The sequence below is a fragment of the Lissotriton vulgaris genome, chromosome 8, assembly GCF_964263255.1.
Source record: "Lissotriton vulgaris chromosome 8, aLisVul1.2, whole genome shotgun sequence".
NCBI lineage: Eukaryota > Metazoa > Chordata > Amphibia > Caudata > Salamandridae > Lissotriton > Lissotriton vulgaris.
In genome coordinates, this window is record NC_141696.1 from 554842807 (window position 1) to 554865522 (window position 22716).

The following is a 22716-nucleotide window of genomic DNA, read 5'->3' on the forward strand; positions in this document are numbered from 1 at the left end:
AGAAGGTGCAGCTACTAAGCGATAAGCAAGACAATGTTTACCTGTTTACTAAGAGTTCCGTAAAATAATATGTAGAGGAAGAGAAAAGAAAAGGCTCCTGCATCCTCTTTTTCTGAAAAGCAGGTGCCAGGGCAGTGATATGGATTTTAATTTAATCTTTGCGCTCTCTGCTGCTGAAATAACATTCGCCACTCGCAACTTTTTGAAGGTGTCCCTTAAGAAATTCTTCTTAATTATTTCTAACCTCGATCCAGAGTGTTTGCTTATCCTTTGCCCTCAAATATTACTTATGTGACACATTTTGGTTTGTAAGATCTTTCAATTGTTGCTGTTAGTAGATGTGATTTTAGAGATCATGTGGCCCACACCTATAAAAAAAACCTTGGGGGAGGGGTTGAAGTCCCCAAGGCCAGGCCCTGTGGCCAACCTCCTACCGTGTACGGCTAAATACTGTGTGCATATTGGGGTTTGCTGCCTTTGGAGGGGTTGTCCACAAGGCTGGCCTGGCCATAGGCCAGGCTTCGCGCAATTTCCCTGCTTCGCACAGTCAAAGGTCATGTCCAATGTGGGGTTGGCTGCATGCGGGGGCTTGGGTGCAGGGCCTGTAGCCAACCCTCAGCAGTACACGGCAGAAGGACGTGTGAGGAGGGGGGTTGTATTTACGTATGGTAATTAAATATTACTTTACATTAAAAAACCTTAGAAATTCACTGAAAAAAACAAAGGTTAAAGTAACATTATAGTTAGGCAAAATGTTCAGTAGCAATGTAATGTTTTAAACTCTAATAACCACTCAAATTCAACAGTTATAGTTATAGTTATCTCAAGTAACTTGTGCCCTGAGGTAATTATAACTCACACCCTCAACATGCATTGCTAATTACCCTACATATTGCATCATTCATGACATCTTCTATGACATAATTGATAATATCACTGCAATATTTGCAGTGAACACATTGATGAGGAAACTGTGCATGGCGGGGGCGCAAGTTATAGTTACCTTAGGGCACGAGTTATAATTACAATATATATGTCAAACTATTGGCTTTGTTAAGGAGTCACCACATCAAAATGTAAGGCAAGCCTCGTGGCTTGTCTTATAGGGGTTACCATATTAAAATATAAGGCAAGTCTATTGTCTTTGTCAAGGGGGTCACCACATTATAATATGAGGCAAATGTATTGGCTTTGTCTAAAAATCATCACATTATAAGACCAATAACCACATGTTAAAAATCACCGACTTAACACCAGAATCAGTAGCTATGTCTAAATGCCATCTTTAATGTCAATAAAAGAATTGCCATGTTTATCAAAAATCACTGTCGGCAATATATTTTCAATTACGCATTACCAATCAACATAACATGTGTCTGAGTCTTTCTTTTATACATTACGGCCACATAAACTGGAACCATAGAACCAAACACTAGAGGCTCTAGTTTTCCTGAGCCTCTACACAAAAGTGTAGACTTCTGGATTTCCTAAACACAACATTCATCTCTCCTGAGCGAAGAATTTAGCACCTTTGGAGACACAGGGTTAGGTTTTAAAAATTATTCTGGGGTGGCTGCTGCATTCCCCATAGCCCCCAGAGCACTTAGATGTTAGGTTATTGGTGATCTTGCTCCTCCCAGGGGCACCACATATAAAGAAAAAGTTGAAAACAAGCCCTTGCGAGGCATTATGTGGTGCTCCATCCATCGGAGCAGTGAATATTAGAGCAGCGGATCTACCACAGTGTTTTCGGGACCCCACATCTTTCCTTTTTTTATTTTTTAGTTCTAGATGGGCACCAACAGCACTAATGGGGGCCAGATCAGAACGAGGAGCCCACTCTTGCGCTGCATGACTGGCTTCTAGCCCAGCTGTCATAATCCTAAGTGGGCTCGGCAACCAGTATGTGTATGAACCCGCCCGTGTCCTCATGGGCAGGTTACTCCAGTATTGGAACTTTCATAGATTCACATACTTGAATCATTGCCTGTCATCAAGATGGGAGTCCCTGGTACCCGGTCTTATACCTTTTAGTTTAGTAACATATACTAGTGGTTTAGTAACATATCCTAGTCATTATTTAAAAAAGGACAAACTTAAGAGGCAAGCAATCAGGTCACACCACCCTGTAGAACCTTCCTGAGAAAAGCTCCAGTCTCTCAGATTTATTACTGCACATCGTGCTAGGGAGTCTCCACTGAGCTCTTCTAAGTTTTCTTGCCAGAACTCTTCAGAAGATTTTTCTACAGTCTTTTTCTCATCAACATTTACAGAAATTCTCAAAAGCTCTGTGTATTTGTGGTATGTGTGTCTCAAACTGTCTTTTGATATGTTAGACACACCTAAGAAGAGGCTCTTCAAACCCTATGGCACCTGCAGAATGAAAATGCTGCACATTGATGACCCTCCTCTGGACTGCATATATTGTCTTTATTCTGCACATAAGACATAAGACTGCAAGGTATGTTGCACGTTTTCCTCTTAAACTTTAAAAGACCATGAGGGGCAACTCCTTCTTTGGCTGCAAAAGCTCAAGACCAGAGAAAATCCTGTCTCTGAGAAGGAGCATGACACTTCGGCTATGTCTTACTCCAGAAGCCTCTCAAGAAAGTTAGGGCTGATCCTGCAGCTCATTGCTCTCATGAACTACCAAACTAAGCATTCAAAAGGCCTCTCAGGACTCTCATAGACACCGCAGCCCATCCAAGTCACCTCATAAAAGTGACCTTCCTCCAGGATGAAAGGGGAAAATGGAGTCAAGTTCCTCCTCCAAGGGACTTCAAAAATCAACTTCTGAGCTCCCGACACCTCCACCTCAGTTGAAGCACACATTCAAGAAGCCTTCTTCTGGTCCGCCAACAGATGGCCCATCAACAGCATCTCAGTCGATGAGAAAATCATTATTAATGACTCTGTCAATGACGAGGACTGTCACAGCAGCATCTACGGCATCTACCTCCAAAATTATCACGGTATCGACAGCAGCATCTTCCTCATTAACGACTTCATCGTTGAACAGCCATACCCCTATATTGTCAATGATAAGGATTAACTCTTCATGGATTCTCACGTCAATGACAAAGCCCCAGTCCACACCACTTTCGACGACCACACCACCGTCGACGACAACACCACTATCGACCACGATCCCACCGTCGACAGAGTGTTTCCCATTGATGGTGCCCAGCCCATCTATGGCAATACCCCATCGATGATGAGACAGAAGCCTTCAATCTCATTGGCGCTATCAATGTCAATGACCTCGTCGACGACCTCAACAAAGACCACAGAATTCTTGTTATTTAAGCAGAGACTAAGCCAAAAAAGCACCATGAGACCTCCCCGGTAATATGTGCGCTTAACAAGAACATTTGACATTGACATTGACATTGACAGTGACATTGACATATATCTCCAAGTAGGGTGCCTTCACTACTGCCTTCCCATCTCCTAGATGATGAAGACTCAGAAGATGATAGCCTCCGTGGTGCAGCATATAGCCCTTCAGAGCTTCATGTCTAATGCCAGGACAATTCTGATGAGGGTGACTACTATGAACAAGAGTATTCTGCCCTTCACCAGCCCTACCAACACTCTCAACAATACCAATAAGACATGATATTCCTTCCATCAGCACTTGTATCAGACTTACAAGTCATGCTGTTAGATTACAGGAACGGTGTCCTCCAGCATATGCTCCTGTTTAACACAGTCCAGTAACTACAGCTTCATTGCCTCTTCAGCCACCAACTCCTCTGTAACAATTGCCTTCGCCTCCACTAGACGTCCGTTCTCCACAAGTAGCGCGACTACATGATCCCACCTCATCTGAGGAGGAAAAGAAAGAAGGTGAACTCGATGCCCACCATGATTAGTCAGATGACTACCTGTTGCCAACACCGTCATCTCCATCACCGCCCCAGTTGATTCTCCTCCGGAGGACATAGGAGGTTTCCACCTCTTAGAAAGAGCAGCAGCACGTTTCAAGTTGCCTATGCCTGCAAAACAAAAATGTTAAATTGAAAGATGTATTGCAACTCCTCAACAGAGGAGACTGCATGTCGTCCCTAGATCACCAAGACACATTTTTCCCTTTCCCCATCCATTTAAAACACAGGTCATTTCTCAGGTCCACAGTAGCCAGCAGCCACTATCAGTTCCAGGTGTTACCCTTCGGTCTCAAGTCTGCCCCGCATTTTTTGCGAGATGCCTAGCACGCTGTTGCGGCCTTCCTCAAGTAGCCGAGACATCAAGTCTTCCCCTATCTCGACGGCTGGTTGGTCAAGGCTCCATCCTACCAGTCTGCAAGGGCATCCACCATGGCTTGCATACACCTATTCAACAAGCTAGGGCTCACTCCCAATCCGGACAAATCAGTCCTTCAACCATCACAATGGATAACGTTCTTAAGAGCCATGCTGGACACAGCGCTAAGCAGAGCATACCCCACAATGGAGAGGCAATGAAAGCTGATGACTCTTGCAAGACAAGTACAAAACAGAAAGTCACTTTCTGTTCGCCTTTACGAATCTCTCCTGGGTATGATGACTTCTTGGATTCATCTAATCCTATACTGTCATTTGCACATGCTTCGGCTTCAAGAAGCACTGGACATCCAATGGGCACAGTCTACAGGAACCTTCAACATCATCATACAGGGTACTCCACCTATGACCAAAATTGCTCAACCTGGTGGGCACAAACTGTAAATCTATCAGTCAGTTTACCGTTCCTAACTCAAGCCTCACCTATAGTGATTACAACAGAATCTTCCCAGGGCGGGTGGGGAGCTTACCTCTAGGATCTTCAGGTCAGCTGCAAATGGCCACCTTCCTATCGGGGCCTACAAATCAATCTACTCAAGTTAAAGGCAGTACATCTTGCTCCACGAGCCTTCCTTAGCAGGATTCAGAAGTCCTCAGTGCTCGTATGGACAGACAATACAACAACAATGCACTACATAAACAAGCAAGGAAGCAACAGAACTCACGTGATGTCCCAGGAAGCTCAACTATTCTGGAAATGGTTCATCCATCGCAAAATACATCTGACTGCAGAGCATGTACCCAGGAACCAGAACGCCATAGCGAACACCCTGAGCAGACTGAAAACATCTTACCACGAGTGGGAACTGAACCAACACCCACTGGATCAAAGCTTCCTCCAGTGGGGCAAACCAAATCTGGACCTCTTCGAAACCCCGTTAACGCAAAATGCCAGATCTTCACAAGTTGGCATCCTTATCTGTGGTTGTGGGGCAATGTATTTTTAAATGCATGGTCTGGCATATTTACCTACGCCTTTCCTCCAATTCCTTTCCTTCCAAAAGTTCTCAGGAAGGTGAAGGCCGATACTCATAGCCCCAGCATGGCTACGCCAGCACTGGTTCACGGAGCTTCTAATCTTTTCAGTGTAGCATCGCATTTGTCTCAAACCGATCCCATCACTGCTGATGATGAGCCAGGGACAAGTTTTACACCCAGAACCCAAGTCTCTTTGATTATCAGCCAGGCTCCTGAGTTCCACGAATTTGGACATCTGAACATTCCTTTGGATTGCAGGGGCATACTACCTAGAGCAAGGGCAGACAGTACTAACAAAACATAACGCTTAAAGTGGAAAAGGTTTTGCATATAGTGTCAGAGAGCTAAAATACATCCCATCTCCTCGTCACCTGAAGAGATTTTACCTTACCTTTTACACCTTGCTCAATCGGGCTTAGCTTACGCCTTCATTAAGGTACATCTTGCAGCCATTTCTCACTTTCCGAGATCACCCAAAACACCATCCCTATAGTCTTTCATGTTCATTAAGCAATTCCTCAAAGGATTATTTTTAGAACATTTCCACCAGTGAGGCAGCTCAACATGGTACTTTCACAGTTAATGTAACATCCTTTCGAGCTTATCCATAAAGCGAATATAAAATTTCTCTCCTGGAAGGTAGCTCTCCTCCTTGCCCTCACATCGGCAAGAAGAGTTAGCGAAATTCAGGCTTTCACCATCCAGGAACCATTCCTTTGGTTCAGGGATGATAGGGGTATTATATGAACAAACCCTAAGTCCATTCCTAAAGTCTCGTCAGACTTCTATCTTAATGAACCTGTGATTCTTAAGCCATTTTTTCCAAACCATCAGACGTCAGGTGAACATACACTACACTCTCTAGTTATCAAAAGGTGCTTAAAGTTTTTTGGGACAGAACTAAGAGTTTTCACACATCCAACCAACTCTTCATAGCCTACAGCTCACCAAGAAAGCGTTTCCCTCTAACAAAAACAGAACATCTCCTGATGGACATCTAGCGCCATTCTAATCTGTCATCAGAAGGCAAGTCAGCTTTTGAACTCAAAGATGCCTGCTCATTCCACAAGAGCCATGTCCACTTCCATGGTGTTGTTTGGCGGTATGTCATTGCCCGATATCTGCAGAGCAGCAACCTGGAAGAGTGCACACACCTTCATGCAACATTACTGCTTGGATTCAGAAGCTGTCAGAGATGCGTCAGAGGGACAAGTGGTTCTAAGGCATCTTTTTCAATAAAGGTGAGCCATTTCATTCTTCCCTACTTATGTTTATGTGTATTATCTTTTGCAATAGATGAAGCGTTGTATTTATAGAAAATGTGCTTATTACTGCTCTCTACTCTGATTTGAGCATGTAAATCTATGGAAGTTACAATACTGGAATAAGAAAATTAGTTACTTACCTGTAACTCTAGTTCTCCAGCAGTGGAATCTTTCATAGATTCACATGCGACCCACCCACCTCCCCTGAGAAGCTCACCTTCATTCCTCTCAGTTCAGAACTTTGTATGCACACTAGTGCTTGAAAAATCTGAGGGACTGGAGCTTCTTTCAGGAAGCATCCACGGGTGGTGTGACCTGATTGGTTGACTCTTAAATTTGGCCTTTTTTTAAAAATGACTAGGATATGTTACTCAACAGAAAGGCCTAAGGCCACTATGTTCTATGTCTATTGTGACATTACTTTTCTAAATTACTGGGGACTCCCATCTCGATGACGACGAATGATTCTAGCATGTGAATCTATGAAAGATCCCAATACGTGAGAACTACAGTTACAGGTAAGTAACTTATTTTCTTCCTGTTTCTTCTGCACCTTTTCCTTGCTGGGGGCTGTCTCCTGGGTCCCGTGACCTGGTCCTGCACTTGCTGGGTCAGCATGTTTGCTGCGTGACCCGACATTATTTTTTTCCATCAGGTCAGTGGGAGGAGGACCCTGGTGTCAAAAGAGACTCTAGTGAAGGGGACCCACACACGCCCCTCTCCCCAACAATAAATTCATTAAAGTTGTGCTGCCCCCCGGAAAATGGCCCATCCCTGGGGTATGTTGTAGAAATTGGTGCAAAGTGCCACATGCTTTGTTTCTCGAGTGAGGGAGAGGGGTCACAGTTGAGGATCTTTGCAGGTGAATTTCTCTGGCTCCGTTCTTCTATTTGCAATGATTATGGGTTCTTTTTACTCCTGGTGGTCCTTGCTGGCTGGAGCAGTTTCACAGGACATTCTGGCCCTCAAAGGGCACATTCTGTGGGCAGCTGGTTTCACTGGCTCCCTGTGCCAGTTTTCTCCTTTGCCTGGCTTCTAGTGCTCCACTCCTCCTGCTGGGGCACAGAAGTTATTACCCAATTTTGTTTGCAGAGGATGTAAGGGGGTCAGCATCACTGACCCTAGAAAGACCCATCTAGTCCTGAGGTTCAGCTGCAGATAAAGTCCTTAGTCCATCAGGGCATCAGGTGGCTTGCCCTTCCAGTTGTCCTTGGTGTTTCCGCCGTCACCAACCAGGTCCAGTGTGTTGCTCTCCTTCAGGTTCTGCCACTTTTATGGCCAGTGCTAGCATGTGGGTGGGGGACACTTCTTTGTCCAAGCTGAAAACGGTTTCCGGTCAGTTTTCCCCTTTTCCCTGAGTTTGGCTCAAATCTGTCTAGCGAAACAAAGGGCAGGCAGGCCCAGTTGTGAGCTGCATTTGCGAGTGACAGGGCAGGCATCTTCAGAAGTCAGCAGGGAGGTGGGCACTGCCCTCAGGCTTCTATTTGAAGCTCAGGAAGGCCGAGTACAAAACCCCAACCAATCCTAGTTAGGAGAGGAACACTCTTCCCCACACCCAGGAACTTTTGTCCTCTGTCTAGAGGGTATACACATCAAAGGAGAGCCATTACCAGTCACTGGCAGAAAGGCACATTTGGTTTAGACAGAAAAATGCCAACTTTCCAAAAGTTATATGAATAACAGTGGTTCCAGGGAATTAACCTTATGATATTTAAAAGAACATTCGATGCATCCAAAAAAGGATTGCTTGCATAGATTGCAACACATCATAAATGAAAATAAAGAAAAAGAAGAAAAAATAAGATTAACCACAGACAGTTTTCAAACAATTATTTAAATTAATAATAAGTAATAAAGATTTTTTTATATACAAAAAACATATAACAATCCATTACATAACCAATTAGTGCTCAACACATTACTCAAACACACACATTTGGGACATTGCATAGTGTATAACAAAACGCAAGAAATGGCAAGGGGTTTACAATTCAACTATATAGTCCCTAGCAATGAATACAGTTGTGGATATAAATCCAGTCCCAATTTTCCAATAGGGTGTTGACTGTGTTTCGACCCTAATCATTCAAAAGGGTCATCATAAGGGCAAAAATAGTTTGGAGCAGGAAAAAAAAAAGAAATCTGAAAGAAACGATAAGAGGCACCTTAGATAAAAACAATGAAGAAAAATAATAAATAAATACCTGCAACATGGCCATATTGCTTGTGTCTGAACCATTGAGCACAAAAAAGGAACAAATCACAAAGATATTTTTCAAAATGGATCAAAAACACCTATCCAAATAGATAAGGAAACCCATTATATAAGATCATATAACATATGTGCAGGACAATTCACCAGTGAAAACACAGAAAAAGGAGGGTGGGGCCAAAAAAAAGGATACCATCACCAAACCACAAAAACAAATTAATTGAGCCATATCGTGATTGTATCAGGATAACACTATTAAAAAGACCTCAGTGTATTAAGACACCCTGAAACATATATATCACACCACTCACATTAAATGTAGCGATTCATAAGAATCTTCAAATGAACAATGCACCTCAGTGTATTAATACACCTTAAAAGATATATATCACACCAGTCACATTTTATCAGTTCAATGATCTGCCATTTGCTATTATTAACTATTAACAGAATGATTCAGCTCACATAGTGAGAGTCTAAGGGAGTGGATAAGATCTTGCACCAAATATGGCTTTCATTATGGAACAAAAAGGACTTAATTTTCTGTGTGGTTTGACCCACATAAATTAAGATACATGGGCACCAGATTGCATCTTCAACATTCTGAGAGTTGCAACTTTCTAAAAGTGGCATTTTCAGAACAGTAACTTAAAATCCAAATTTACCAAGAAGGAGGAATTTAAATTACAATTCAAATGACTGCAAGAAGTATTTCTCCAGTTCGTGGCTTGTGAGACTAACATGGTGGACCCGTGAGCCTGAAGCTCCGCACATACTGCCAATTATCCTATTATATTTGTGGTGACTGAGGGCCTGGGCGCTTGGCAGAGCTGTCCCCTCTGCGGGGCGACAGCAGCTGGGGATGGCCTGAGGCAGCACACAGACTGAGGAGTCTAGAGAGCTGAAAATCGGAGGCAAATGGGGAGACCTTCGCTACCTCAAAATGGCGGCCTGAACCCCTTGTAAAACAGAAGCAGTGCAACCACTGGAAAATGCCTGGGCTGACCAGGGCCTACAAAAACTGGCTGCGGGCTGCCTAGGGGAGAGGCAGTGTTGTGGCGGTGGCTCTTGGCTATAGCGGAGAAGCCCTAAGAACGGCCCCGGGAGCGGCGCTGCTGAGCTGGGACTGGGTACTGGAGCCTGACTGATGCCGCAGCCGGGTGGATGCCCTTGGAGACCGTTTGAGCCCACGCAGGGCCTGAGAGCACCCAAGACCCTGCGATTGCAAAGTGAGGGGGCGGACCTGCACCTACGGACACAGCGACCTGACTTCCCTGTGGTTTGGATCCATCACGGACTGAGACGGCGACTGCACCAACCCGGGAGTATGAACTGGATGCGCACTGTGTGGCGCAGCAGAGTGTGGTGGTGGTGTCTCCCCAGCGGTGCAGAAAGAGCTGCTGTGGTGGGTCCGGCCACAGTTTGAGCGACACTGCTGCACTGGGGTGGGGATGCTGTGGAACAGCCAGAGGGGGAGCCTCCGCAACCATCGGAAAAGACAGGCGGTGAGCGGCGGCTTTAAATGCTCGGGCCTAGGTCGGGCCCGTCGGTGAGAGGGTTTGGAGAGTCAACTGTTCTTTGGTCGATCAGAACATAATTGACGTTCTAGTATGAGTCGGTATCTCCCTTAGGTTACGGGCCCCCGAAGGGTGGAACTTTGAAGAGGAATAAACAGTCTTCAGGACCCTAGTTAGGAATAACATGGTCAGAAGCGATTGCCTGCTGGCTGGGGCCCGTGACGAGAGGGAGGCTACAAAAATTGAGCTCACCGGACTGAGGGTGCTGTGGTCTGGTACTATGGTGAGCAGAAACCTGAGGCACCTCGGTGCTCCCCGTAAAACATTACCTTGGATGAGAGTGTACTTGGGGTAGCTCCCCTGGGCCTAGAGACACAGAAGGGCCTGAGCAAAGGATCAGAGGGAGAGCCCCCCTGAGAGATGGCTACAAATACTGGGGGCTGGGCAAAGTACCCAGTAGATACACTTGCACCATTCATCACTATTGCCCCAATTCCCTCTGAACGAACTGTGAGCCAAGATGGGCAAACCTAGGGTGAGACAAACGGGGGTAACAAAAAGACCAGGAGGATGAACAGCAGGATCAAGGGCATAATGAGGATCTTGTTCAACAACAACTGGCCCAAATTTTAGCAGCAATAGCTGACACCAAATCCACTGTACACCAGGACATAAGTACTGTGTCAGTGGGATTGGGTTTCCTTAGAACAAAACACAAGAAACTAGCCAAAAGAGTGAAACTGACAAAATCCTTGATAGCAACCTCACACCGGAGCACAAGATTTGACCCTGCAGAGGGGGTAACTGTCTGACAGGGTCTACAAGCTGGAACACAGGGCCGAGGATGCGGAAGGTTGGAACAGAAGGAACCATGTCAGAGTCCTAGGCCTACTGGAGGGGCCGGAACTATTCTGATATTAGCAAAATTAGAAAAGTATATACAGAACGTGAGGCAGGTCACATTGCTTTGAAGTCTCAGATCAACTCAAATCAGAAATTTATAATAGGAATAGAACATACTCTTAATCTAGAAAGCTTCTCACTCAGCACAGGATCTGGTAGTTAAAACTCTGTCCACTTCAAATAAGACAGAATGCACAGCAATAAACTATCTTAAAGTAAAATAGACAATATTCTACATCTTACAAACATTTCAGAAGGATACTGATTAGTAGTTAAGTAGCATTTACCTTTCAGAGCTGCTTCCTCAAATCTCGCAAATGAGTAAAGCCAAAATCATTCATTTTTTTAAAGATTTGTCTACTTGAATACCTACCCTTCATTTTTATGAACTAACAACCTTCTCAGAATACTTTGAGAAGTAGACAGCTTTCCCTTTACAAATAATTCACTAAGAATGACATAGTACGTATACATCTGTCTTATGCAGTCACTGTGTTACTACCAAAACACGCAGAAGATGCCCTAGATCTAGACAGTTACAGGCTAATTTCTGATCTGTATAATGTCAAAAACCTATCTCAAACCTAATAATAGACATTCAACCAGATGTCAACTGACCCAATATAAATTCTAGAATAATGGACTATCAAGTGGCAACACTAGAATTGCGAGACACATTTACAACAATATCTAATTATCACCTGACTCTTTGGTGGTGCTAGACTTGAATACAGAAAAAGTGTCAATAAAGTTTGGTACTTTCTCTGCAAATCAATGGCACTGCATCACCATCCTGGAGCTATCATTCTAGTGCATGGATTCCCTTTAGTGTTATTTTGAACTCTCCAAGAAAATTAACAAAGTTGTCCTCCCTCCTTTCTTCCCACTGTCATATACAACCATCAGTGTGTGCAACGGTACAAGATAACAAAGTGAATGGCCTCCAAATGGAATTCCATCCAATGTTGTAGCTGTATTACTAAATTCTATCCCCAATCCAGATTTCTCCATTATTCAAAAGCCTCATTCCAGTATGTCAAAGAACATTGCTGGTTTAGGGAGTCCCTCCTTTGGTATATAACATGTAGGAGTAGGCTAAAGAGGCACCCATGAAGATCTTCAGTGAATTAACTCCACCAATATTATTGATGGTATTTCTGATTGTTGTTCTGGTTGTTTAGATCTTGGATTATATCTTGGTATATGCTTTAATTAGCATTATAAACAGCTAATATTCTTAATAACTGGGCCCAGTCTTGCTTTGAAAAAGAGTCTAGTTAGCAATTGGTTAAGCTCATCTTTTAAAGACCAGGATTTTCTTTTTCTGGGAACACTTTGTTCTTTGCAATCCTCTTAAAAATAATAAAGGGGCAATCCTTTCCAGTGATTTTCCCATGTTCTTTTCTTTCAAAGCTTTGCAGAACTCTTGATCATGGACAGTTTTTTCTAAAGCAATGATACTCGCAAACATTTTACCAGGGGCCAAAAATATTGGTGTTTGTCGTATCCGAGCACTGTATTGATGCCATCGGTGTGGCGGTCAGGCGAGGAGGTTGAGAGGATCGGCGGTAAAATGGGTGTAGGGCAGAAGTCTTCAATCTGTGTGGAACGACCCCCAGGGGGTCGTGGAGTCCTGGAAAAGGAGGGGTGTGCATTTCCCAGCCTCACTTGTGCCTGAAATCCAAAATATTTGCTTACATTGTGGAAAATGAAAACCCTCCCAGGACAGCTAATTTCAATCGTTAAAATGCTTCAGCTGAAGTTTCATTAATTGAGTCTCCTGTGCTGTGAAAAGCCTTCATGTCAGGGTTCCTACTTGTCTGAATGCAATGCAAATGTGTGCTCTTAGTTAATCTGCAAATGTGAAGGGTGCTTGGGACCTGTTGATCAAATCCCTCCAAGTGCAAGTGGAAGTGCAAAGAGTTAACAACTGGTATGTGTAGGGCTTGCTTTATTGATCGTAATTGTATTTACACAGCCCTTGGTACCCCTAAGGAGGTGTTAAAAAGACAGTTATGTTAAAATAAAATTGCATTATATATGCTCTGGTATTACTAAAATCTACATTTTGGAAGCACTATTTTATCCTACAACTATGTGCACATTCTGTAGCACTCTATCTTACACTGTGTGTAATGCAATGATAAAATAATGACTTACATATTCACAGTGCTTTCTGTCAAAGGCTGTAACCTCGTAGAACTAAATATACACAAGTCACTATTCTTCACTCCACCAATCAAGATTTAAATCTGTGGCTCTCTGGTTACACACAGGCCTCTGCAGTGCATTTAATAATAGAGATTTTCCTAATGTTCGACATTTCCTACTGAGTAAAAACTTTTTAAAATGCATTTTTCATTTAAGCTGCCATTATTTAGTAAGTAGCTACCTGATAGTGAAAGGGCTCAAAAAAACATACAGAATATCTTAGGGCTTATGTTAGAGAGGCTTGCACCACCAGAGCATTACTTTATTTGATGCACCGGCAGCGCAAGTGTCTCAACCATACCTATGAGGCAGCACAAAGTCACCCTGCATGGCTTTGCATGGCCTCATAGATATGGAGTAAGACAAAGAAGCGTTGCCTTACTGTGCGTCAAGGAGGCGTTGCTTTGGGATTCCCAAGCGACACCCATGGATTGTGATGCTGCCCAAGATTTACAAAATCATGTAAACCTGGGGCAGCGTCAGAACCCTACGCCTCACCAGCGGAGGCGTAATGAGGAGAAATGTTTTCATTTCTCCTAGTTTTTTCCTCTTTAAAAAAGTTGAAAGACCTCTGGTGTAGGGGAAACAAAGCATATCAATCTAGTGGCTGAATTGAACACTATAAAAACAGAAAACCGGGCATTATTTCCGGCTTCCTCACTTTATCAAGGACCTCAAAATATATGGCTTCAGAATGTACTCTGTACGAAACCTTCTCCTGCGCTTGATTTAACCCCTTTCCTGCGGCTCCGATTTTCCCGCAGTGCGGCAATTCCGCAAAACGGGCGGGGCCGCGTCGGCCATTGGCCGACGGCAGCACTGGGAAGGTAGTGCTGCCGTCGGCCAATGGCCTCCAGTAAAAGAATTGGCTTGGTAGTTTGGTCTGCTCTGTTCCCATGATGCACTGGGCCAGGGACAGACTAATTTGCATGTAGCCAGGTTCTGAGCTGGGATGGTGCAGTGAGCTAAAAAACGGTGATGGATCAAGCCCGGATCTGTTGACTGGGTAGGAGTGTTCTGCTTAATTCAGATACTCTGTCCATCACCACCCCCTTTTCTGAATCATGTCGGCCAATGGCCGACGGCAGCAAGGAAGGGGTTAATAAAGTATAATGTATAATAGGAACCCAGGCCACCCAAAGAGAGGACATAACAATGGACGTGCCTCTTTAGTTCACTGATGGCATTGTTGTCAGCGTACGGGAAAGAAATAACATTTCAAAATTCATGTTTGAAACATATAACTTTTAAATTAATACTTCTAAATGCAGTGATGTAATCAGTGAAAAGGTTCTGCATGTTAATTAAATACACTTCATGAATTTTGAAGACTCTGCAATATTTGTACACTTATCCGAGCAAGATGTGTTTACAAATGATGCTGTTTCTAAAGTAAAGCCGTGCAGGACTCCTGAGTTACAACCTTTCTTTAATTCCACTTAACCTTTAAATAAATGTTTGCCTGTTTATTTAACATCTTTTTATAGTTAGTGCTGAATCCAGGGAATGACCAGGGGGCCGCATGGCCATACTTTGAGTATCAATGTTCTAAAGCTATTCGGTCTACTGTCTCTGTATAATTTGAATTGATTCTAGCTATAAAGGAGCACAACATTTTCATTTACATGGAGTTGTCATTTATTTGCTTTCAGAACTTGACTCATGCTTGATTGAGTCCCATGTTTTATTTATCTGTTCAGCTCTGATAAGAAGCTGTGCTTTCCTTTTAACTGCTCTTCCTGACTCTGAAATGGCTGTCTAAAGTGTACGTGCACACCTATGGACGCCATATGCACCTGATCTGCCTTACTTGGTTGAGAGTCCTATTGCATCTTGTCAGCCATATAAAAAAATATATATATGTTTATTGATTTCCAACACAAACAATCTGGTGCATATCAAATATAAAAAAAAATCAAACATCTATCATCAATATTTCCCAAAATCTCTTATAAGTGGTGCCATTTTAGGTTACAGACATGTAGTTCGATGTTGCATCCTGTCAGCCATGTGTGTCCACTCACCCGATGACCTCTGTGGTCATCGATACGTGTCCCTTAACACCAAAGCTTTCTCTCCTCACTTGGCTCTCTGCTCCAGGCAACATGTTCTGTTCTTTTGACCACACCAGCTCTCTGCCTTACAGGTTTCGTGGTCAGTAAATTATTGTTAATTTTTACATTTATCAATTAGTCCTCTGCTCATTAATCCTACCTATCAGTTTCTTAAAATATCTCTGGAATTGGTGCTGGTGAAAAAGGGATTGTGCTAGTTACTGCCTCGTTTTGCTTGAGGGTTCCTCTGCATTTTAGTAAGGGCCTTTTCCTTCCAGATGTTTTCATATCCACAATCCTGGTTCTCGTTGCTTTCAATCTGGTTCATTTCGATTTTGAGGGAGGCAGCTTAGGAGAATGGACAAAGACCTTAGGCTTAGTATGAAGGCACCATTGTGGCCAGCTAGAAGGCCATGCGCCCCAGAAGTCATTGCTTCTTATCTGTCCCATTATAGTCCACTCCGCATTGAAGTACTGCCCACACCACATATGTTCTACTTTGACAAATCTTTCCTCTTCAGAAGCATTGTTAGGCATCTGATGTTATGGATTTAAATTATTGTCGGCGACATTTGAGGAAATCTACTAACTTCAAGTGTGCCAGACAAGGTTTAGAATTTATAAGGACGAGACAATGGACCCTTGTTATCTATTTTCTGGATTTTTTCCAAAATTCTCTAAGATGCCTGATGTCCCCGCTCTTTAAGGTCCAAGCATTAGCTCACAGCAGTAGGCCAAACTATGTCCTTTGCAACCATATTTAGCAGGAGTTGAAGAAGGTTTCTAATGGTAGATGTTCTATGAACACAGCTGCTTCCACTGCCCCTCCTTTCACCTGTTACACAGGGGTGGAGGAGTAATGCAGAGCTCTGCATAGCATGCCTTCTCCTCCCTGTGCCAAATAAGAAAACTGGCCTCCAGCCACCCACCTCTATACTCAATGTGTCAACCCACCCTTTCCTTTACCGAAGATGGGCCATCCGCCCTCCACCACAGCAGAGAGCCAGCACTGCACTGACTACCAGAGAGACATGTTAGAGCAGGTTGGCTGGCATTCCTTTATGACAGCAACAGCAGGGTACAACCTTTGGTACTCACTACTGATAATTCCTAGCAGTGAAAAAACAGATTTAAAGTCGTGTTTCTGTCCTAGTGGCTACAGTGAGATCCATAACATAAACAATGCTGCTGATTGGTTTCTATATTGCATTAACCATACAACAGTATGGAGTCACTGTAAATAAAAGGTGATGCTATCACTCATTTTAACAACCCTCAGTAGGTTCAAAGAATAAGCCAGCTATGCTGAGATTCCAACCTGTTGCTTTCAGGTGGCACACAGATATCTGCAGCAAGTGCTATAAGCATTGATCTCTTTTTGTTGCATTGATTCCTCACTTAAAAAGACAAAAACCCTATATGTGAGTATAATACTGGAAGAAGCATCTATGAACCACAATTTAGCATTTTGTAAAACTTAATTACGGCTAACAACTTTATACCTTTGATCTTGTTAATAGGGAAGTGTTGCCAGTTTTCAAAGCAGCGTCTAGAGATGATGTGTCCTATAGTTGGTTGCTTTAGAAAAAATCAGGGGCGGGTCCTCTGTTAAGACGGAGGAGCATCACCCCACTGACTAAATTGCCCCCAGAGATGAAAAATAAAATGGCGATGAAGTTCATTTATTAAAATTTTATTTTTTAAAACCCTGTCCCAGGCCGGGTATCAGGACGGGGGCGGGGCTTTCTGCTGCTGCCCCTCAGGCAGCAGCGAAAGCAGTGAGCATGTCTTTTTCTTTTGCCAGCCAGACTGACATGTGCATTTTGGACCTCTTCAATCCAGCTGTCGAACACAGCTGGGTTAGAGATAGCATAGGGCTCCAATGTCCTCGGAGTGCCGAAGGAGGCCGCTCCCTCCAATCCTGGCACTTCTTTCATACCACATGAGAGCAGTGCCAGGAGTGGTTACTGCAGTTTCCTAGTCCTGCCTTGGAGTCTGCCTGCCTGGAGAAGACCCGAGGAAGGAGGGCTTTGTGCCTGTAAGGAAAGTGCAATAATCTTTTTAGGTTTTGCCTGGCGAAAAGATGCACTCTGCGCATCTTTTTTGCGCAGGCAAAAACCTCTTGAGATGTATACGGGAGACAGGAACGGCCTCCGTCTTTCATTGGCTAGCTCCATAAATGGAGTCTAGCCATTGGAAGATGGGCCTGTCCGTCAATGCCGGACCAGATTCGGGGGCGTTCCGGAGAATTTTTGGCTTTTGGCTATGTCACGCGACGTCAGCCAAAAGCCGGGAACGCCCCCGAATCTGTTCCGGCATTGCCGGCACCCGCCTTCCTGCTCCGGCCGTCTTCTGCGTCTCTCCTCCCCCTCCCGCTTGTTTCCTGATGCTGGTCCTCGCGTGTGTGTCCGTGTGAGTGAAATCATCCCAACACCCTCGCACCCTTCCTTTTTTAGGTCGAGGTAATGTGTACGGAATGTAAAACGGTCTTCCATGGTCCCTGCAAGGTCCGAGTACCATCCTGCCCTCAGTGTGTGCGGAGAAGAAAGTACTACGAGTCGAAGCATTCTGCTGCCTTATAACACTGCAGGGATATGTTTACAAAAGGACACGTTCAAGATGACGCACATCTGCCAGCCGATAAGAACTCTCCAGAGATGGAAATTGTGGAACGTCACACGCAATGTCCCCCCCCCCCCCCCTTCCCGGCTGTCCTGTGCCCGTTCCCGCCCCCCCCCCCTCCCGGCTGTCCTGTGCCCGTTCCCGCCCCCCCCCCCTCCCGGCTGTCCTGTGCCCGTTCCCGCCCCCCCCTCCCGGCTGTCCTGTGCCCGTTCCCGCCCCCTCCCCGTGTGTCCGTTCCGCCCCCCTCCCCGTGTGCCCGTTCCCGCCCCCCCTCCCCTTTCACTCTCCGTTGCTTGACACCAGAATGCAACACCTTTTGTTACAGTTACACCACACAATACATATGGGTAGCACGCTAAAACGTTGTACGTTTGTGAGACCATGACCCATCTTCGGTAACACCCCACCGTGCTGACTATATCAGTTTGTCTCTTTAAGGGACTTCAGAGCCGGATGCGTTTGGTTGTCTTTGTACCCTGTAGCCCTGCCTACATGTGCGTTACGTTGTATTATGCTGTATGGCACTAGATATATGCGGTACATTAAACTTTACTACAGGAAGTGTGCAATTCTAGTTTGAACCTGCATTTGCTACTCTGCAATACGTTGTGCTCTGCATTACTCCATTCGACGCTGAATAGATTGCTTGTAAACTGAATAGTGCTGAATATGTAATTCTCTCGGCGAAGAGTATAATGTTGGGTACATGGGGTTCCTGAGATTCTTACTACACAGTGCAGTGCTACCAGTAGTATCTTGAACATGATGAATTATATAAAGTTTAATCTAAAATTAACTTTACTGCGCTGAATAAACGGCTCCCTTTGCAGTGCGCAGTACAGCGCCGTGTACCTGTGTGTTGCAAACACTAAGGAACAAGAGGTGGTTTATCTTCTGGGTGTCAGACATCATACTTGAGCTACTACAGCGTGTTCGAATCCAACTTTCACGAGATAGGCGCATGTGAGTCGTAACATTTCAAGATCGGCACGTGTTGTCACACAACTTATGATACATTGTGTTTTTAATATCTTCTTTATGACTCTCAGTGCGTCGTGTATCCAGGAATGCCTTAAGCCGTGGCTGTCCATAATTATATGTGGTAGTATCTTGGTTCTAGGGTGACAGACTGTTTTGTCATCATCTCCAAGTTGCCGTGACTCTATTGAAATGTGTGTGTTCTCTTTTTTTTTTCTTGTGTTTTTTTCTTGTTTCTTTCTCTGGTATTGAATGTCGAAACCATGGAAGTTGTAAATACGGTTGAGATTAACCTTCAGGGGAATTCCATACAGCCATTAGAGGGGTAATTAAAGTAGTTGGAGTGTGAATATAATTTTATGGCAACCGTTGCTTCGGAAATACGAAGGGAGTTCTTGGTAGCAGCTTTTAATAACCAGACTTTTTCATGCTGTAAGCAGGAGCTAACAAGTATTTACAATGCAATAGGTCTCCGTTCCGCCCCCCTCCCCGTGTGCCTGTTCCCGCCCCCCCCTCCCCTTTCACTCTCTGTTGCTTGTTGGTTTATCCACGGAAGAGCCCCACAGGACTGCCCACCATCCAAAATCTATTCTTGACGCCACTTTGTTGAAACCTTTAACGCTCACATTTATCAAGTGGGTTTATTTTCCATAGACAGAAAACGGGAAACAGCCCTGGACTAAAGCTATTCATTCTCATCATCTCACACCACACACGTTATCCTGATTTGAAACCTTTGTACATTTTTAGATTTGTTAATGTTGTAAATGTGGCTCTGTAGTTTCTGAATCTTATTCACAGCGGGACGATAGTGCCAAGTGATTCCAGTAATAACAGTTTGGCATGACACCAGAATGCAACACATTTTGTTTTACAGTTTTTGTACTTTTTATAAACTCTGTAGAGTCGGATAGTGAAGACGGCTATCTATTAAACAGCCCTCAGCTTCATTATGCACTTTTCTCTTACTTTCTTTTTTCTCATTCTCAAGTTGTGGGTATCCATCATCCATGAAGTAATACATCATACGATACGCTGTCAAATGGTGTTGATTGATACCTTATTCTGTCGTCCTCTTCTTATGTGGGTGGGGCAGAGGCCATCCGTACAATTTTCAATATTGGATTTGTTTTTCGTTTTTCCTCCGTCCATAGTCTTCCTTCAGCTCGAGTAGCTTATGTGACACCAGTCTGTTTTTTTACCCTTGCATATTGTGCCATCAACCATTTGCAGTAGATGACCAACATAAGTGAAGGCTTGCCCGGGGTGACCATTCACATGAGAAGTAGATTCTCATGTGAATGGTCACCCCGGGCAAGCCTTCACTTCAAGTGAAACTTTTAATACCAGGTTCCTCCAGGACGATCTGGTTTGCGTGAAGGATAATGGTGCCCGAATCACCAGGAGACATTGTTTTTCAGCATTAAGGTTTAATGTTTAGAGGGTCTCGGTCTGTCTGTGGCTCCCGGGATGCTTCTTTGTGGAGGCAACCGTCACCCACCCAATCCAAGCAGGTCAAGTAACCATGGCAAAATGGAAGGTTCACGCAACCCCCTTTCCTCGATGACCTGACACCGAGTTTGACTCACTCCAGTTAAGGTCAAGAAATTCGATGTGTGCATCCAGGAAATGAGAGCCTTTTAAGGGCAAAAACGATTTGGCTCTTTAAACTACATGGCACAGTCAGGTTAAGCATCGATGCCCCTCTGGAGTTAAAGTTCCAAGTTGCTCATACAGGCTCTCCTTCTGGCAGTCATGCTGCAGGCCTTTTGTGCCAAGAGGTTGAGAACGTCTGCCTCATTGGACGTGGGCCGGGGGAAGAAGCCTCAGTTTGCTGCAGTGACTCTGGATGCTGGACTTGCACCAAGAGTAAACTTAGTAAGGTCTAACTCCTAACCAATCCCCATCCATGTATTTGAGTGCAGCTCTAGCACTGTGCAGGTGACAGTTGAGACGGAGGTGATGACCCGGTCAGTCAATGCAGACCTTCACCACAAGTAGTAGTGCAGGAAAACAGAGACTTCCAGTGTTTGACCTAATCACTTGTTTTTCCCAGTGGCCCTGTGTATCAGCCATTGCTACACTTTGCATGGGACTGAATATCCATCCATTATCTAAGCACACTCAAACAGGGCCAAGGAGGCGTTGATTGCATTTCCCGGGCGTGTACCTGTAAGAGATGCATGCTGGGTGGCTTTGCAGGTTTTCCTATGTGCATTCTTTTGATACTTGGTTCTGTCCTACTTTCGTTCTTCTGATACTTGGCTCTTAAGACTTGCTCACTGCATCATTCTAAGCTTGGCCCAATTTCGCTAAGTCGTGTACTACCAAATAATTCTAGCTCCTCCTCCCTTTTTCATTCATTCTCAGTTGCTGTGAACTCTACAAATAAAGTCATCAGTTGGAAAGATCCCAGATGTAAGAAGAGTATAAAGTTTTCTTTGGAATAACATCATTACTTTTTGTTCATAAGTTTCTTGTCATAATGAATATTGTCCTGCTGTCACTGAGCCTTCAGCTAAAACTCATGCAAGCTTGCTCCTTCAAGAAGGAAGTTGGCAAAGGCATTCATATGAGCAGGTATGGGGACAGGATGTGTATGATGCATGTTTGCCATTTTGATACTGGTTGCTAAGTTCTCATGATTTTAAAACTTTTGTAGCTGTTTACAGTCTTGTCCACTGTATAGCACATAGCGGATGATGGGAAAGAGCTTACAGAAAATTGCTGGGAGTTTCCATAAAGTAAACTTTATCTTTTTCAATATTACCACCCCCACTCAAATGTGTGGTCAAAGACCTCTTCATATATTAATTACAGATAACCACACAGCTTGTCAGGGGTGGCTGGTTAATTGTGGCATAAACGCTGTATGAAAATTAAAATTGTGCTGTTCCTGAATGATCTAGAATTTAGCAATATACAAAGGACAGTAGGCTATAGAGTCAAAGAGATGGGAATCCATTTCTTTGGAATGTAATGCCCTCACACACCCAGTTGGGTGTCATGCTTCATCATCGAGCTGCTCGTCATCTGGCTGGCGCTGCAATGCCTGACGGCTCCCGATGAGGTGCACTTTGGCGGAGATCTTTTTCCAAATAGCTGTTTGGTGCAGTGGGGGTGAGAGATTTAGTGAGTGTAGATGAATAAGTGGTGTGTGATGTTTATGTGAGTTAAAACAGGGTTGGGAGTACCAGCAAAAATAACTTTAATTGTGGGGTCTCCTACCCTGATTAAAATAAAGAGGAAAGGCGCAATGGTAAGTTAATGCCTTAGGTGTGACCCTCCTCCTTGTGGTTGGTCAACATGTTTCTTTTCAATTTTACAAGTCTAGAGGCCATTCGTCAGGAGCTAAAGTTAAAAAACTATCTACACTAAGGTGGACTAGAGAACTATAATGAATTAATTTTGGGGATTTAAGCCACCATGACTTACTCTATCTGATGGCTGATAGTACTGGTTCTACCCTAATTGGAATATACTACTGCTTCATCAATCCCCGGCCTTGCCAAACCATTGTGATCCACCACTCACTTGGGAGGGCTAGGGAGTGCAGAGTGACTAGGGAGTGCTATGGAGTGCTATTGACTGCAGAGATTAAGCTAATGGCAATGTAAATGACAATGCCATTTATTTATCTGTTTTCAAAAC

The 22716-nt window shown here is 44.1% G+C and overlaps 1 protein-coding gene across 1 annotated transcript in view; it reads left to right on the forward strand.

Moving 5' to 3' along the window:
• The window catches only part of NALCN (sodium leak channel, non-selective), a 2672759-nt gene that overhangs the window by 2412052 nt on the left and 237991 nt on the right, over positions 1–22716 (forward strand). The gene's annotated exons all lie outside the window — the stretch shown is intronic.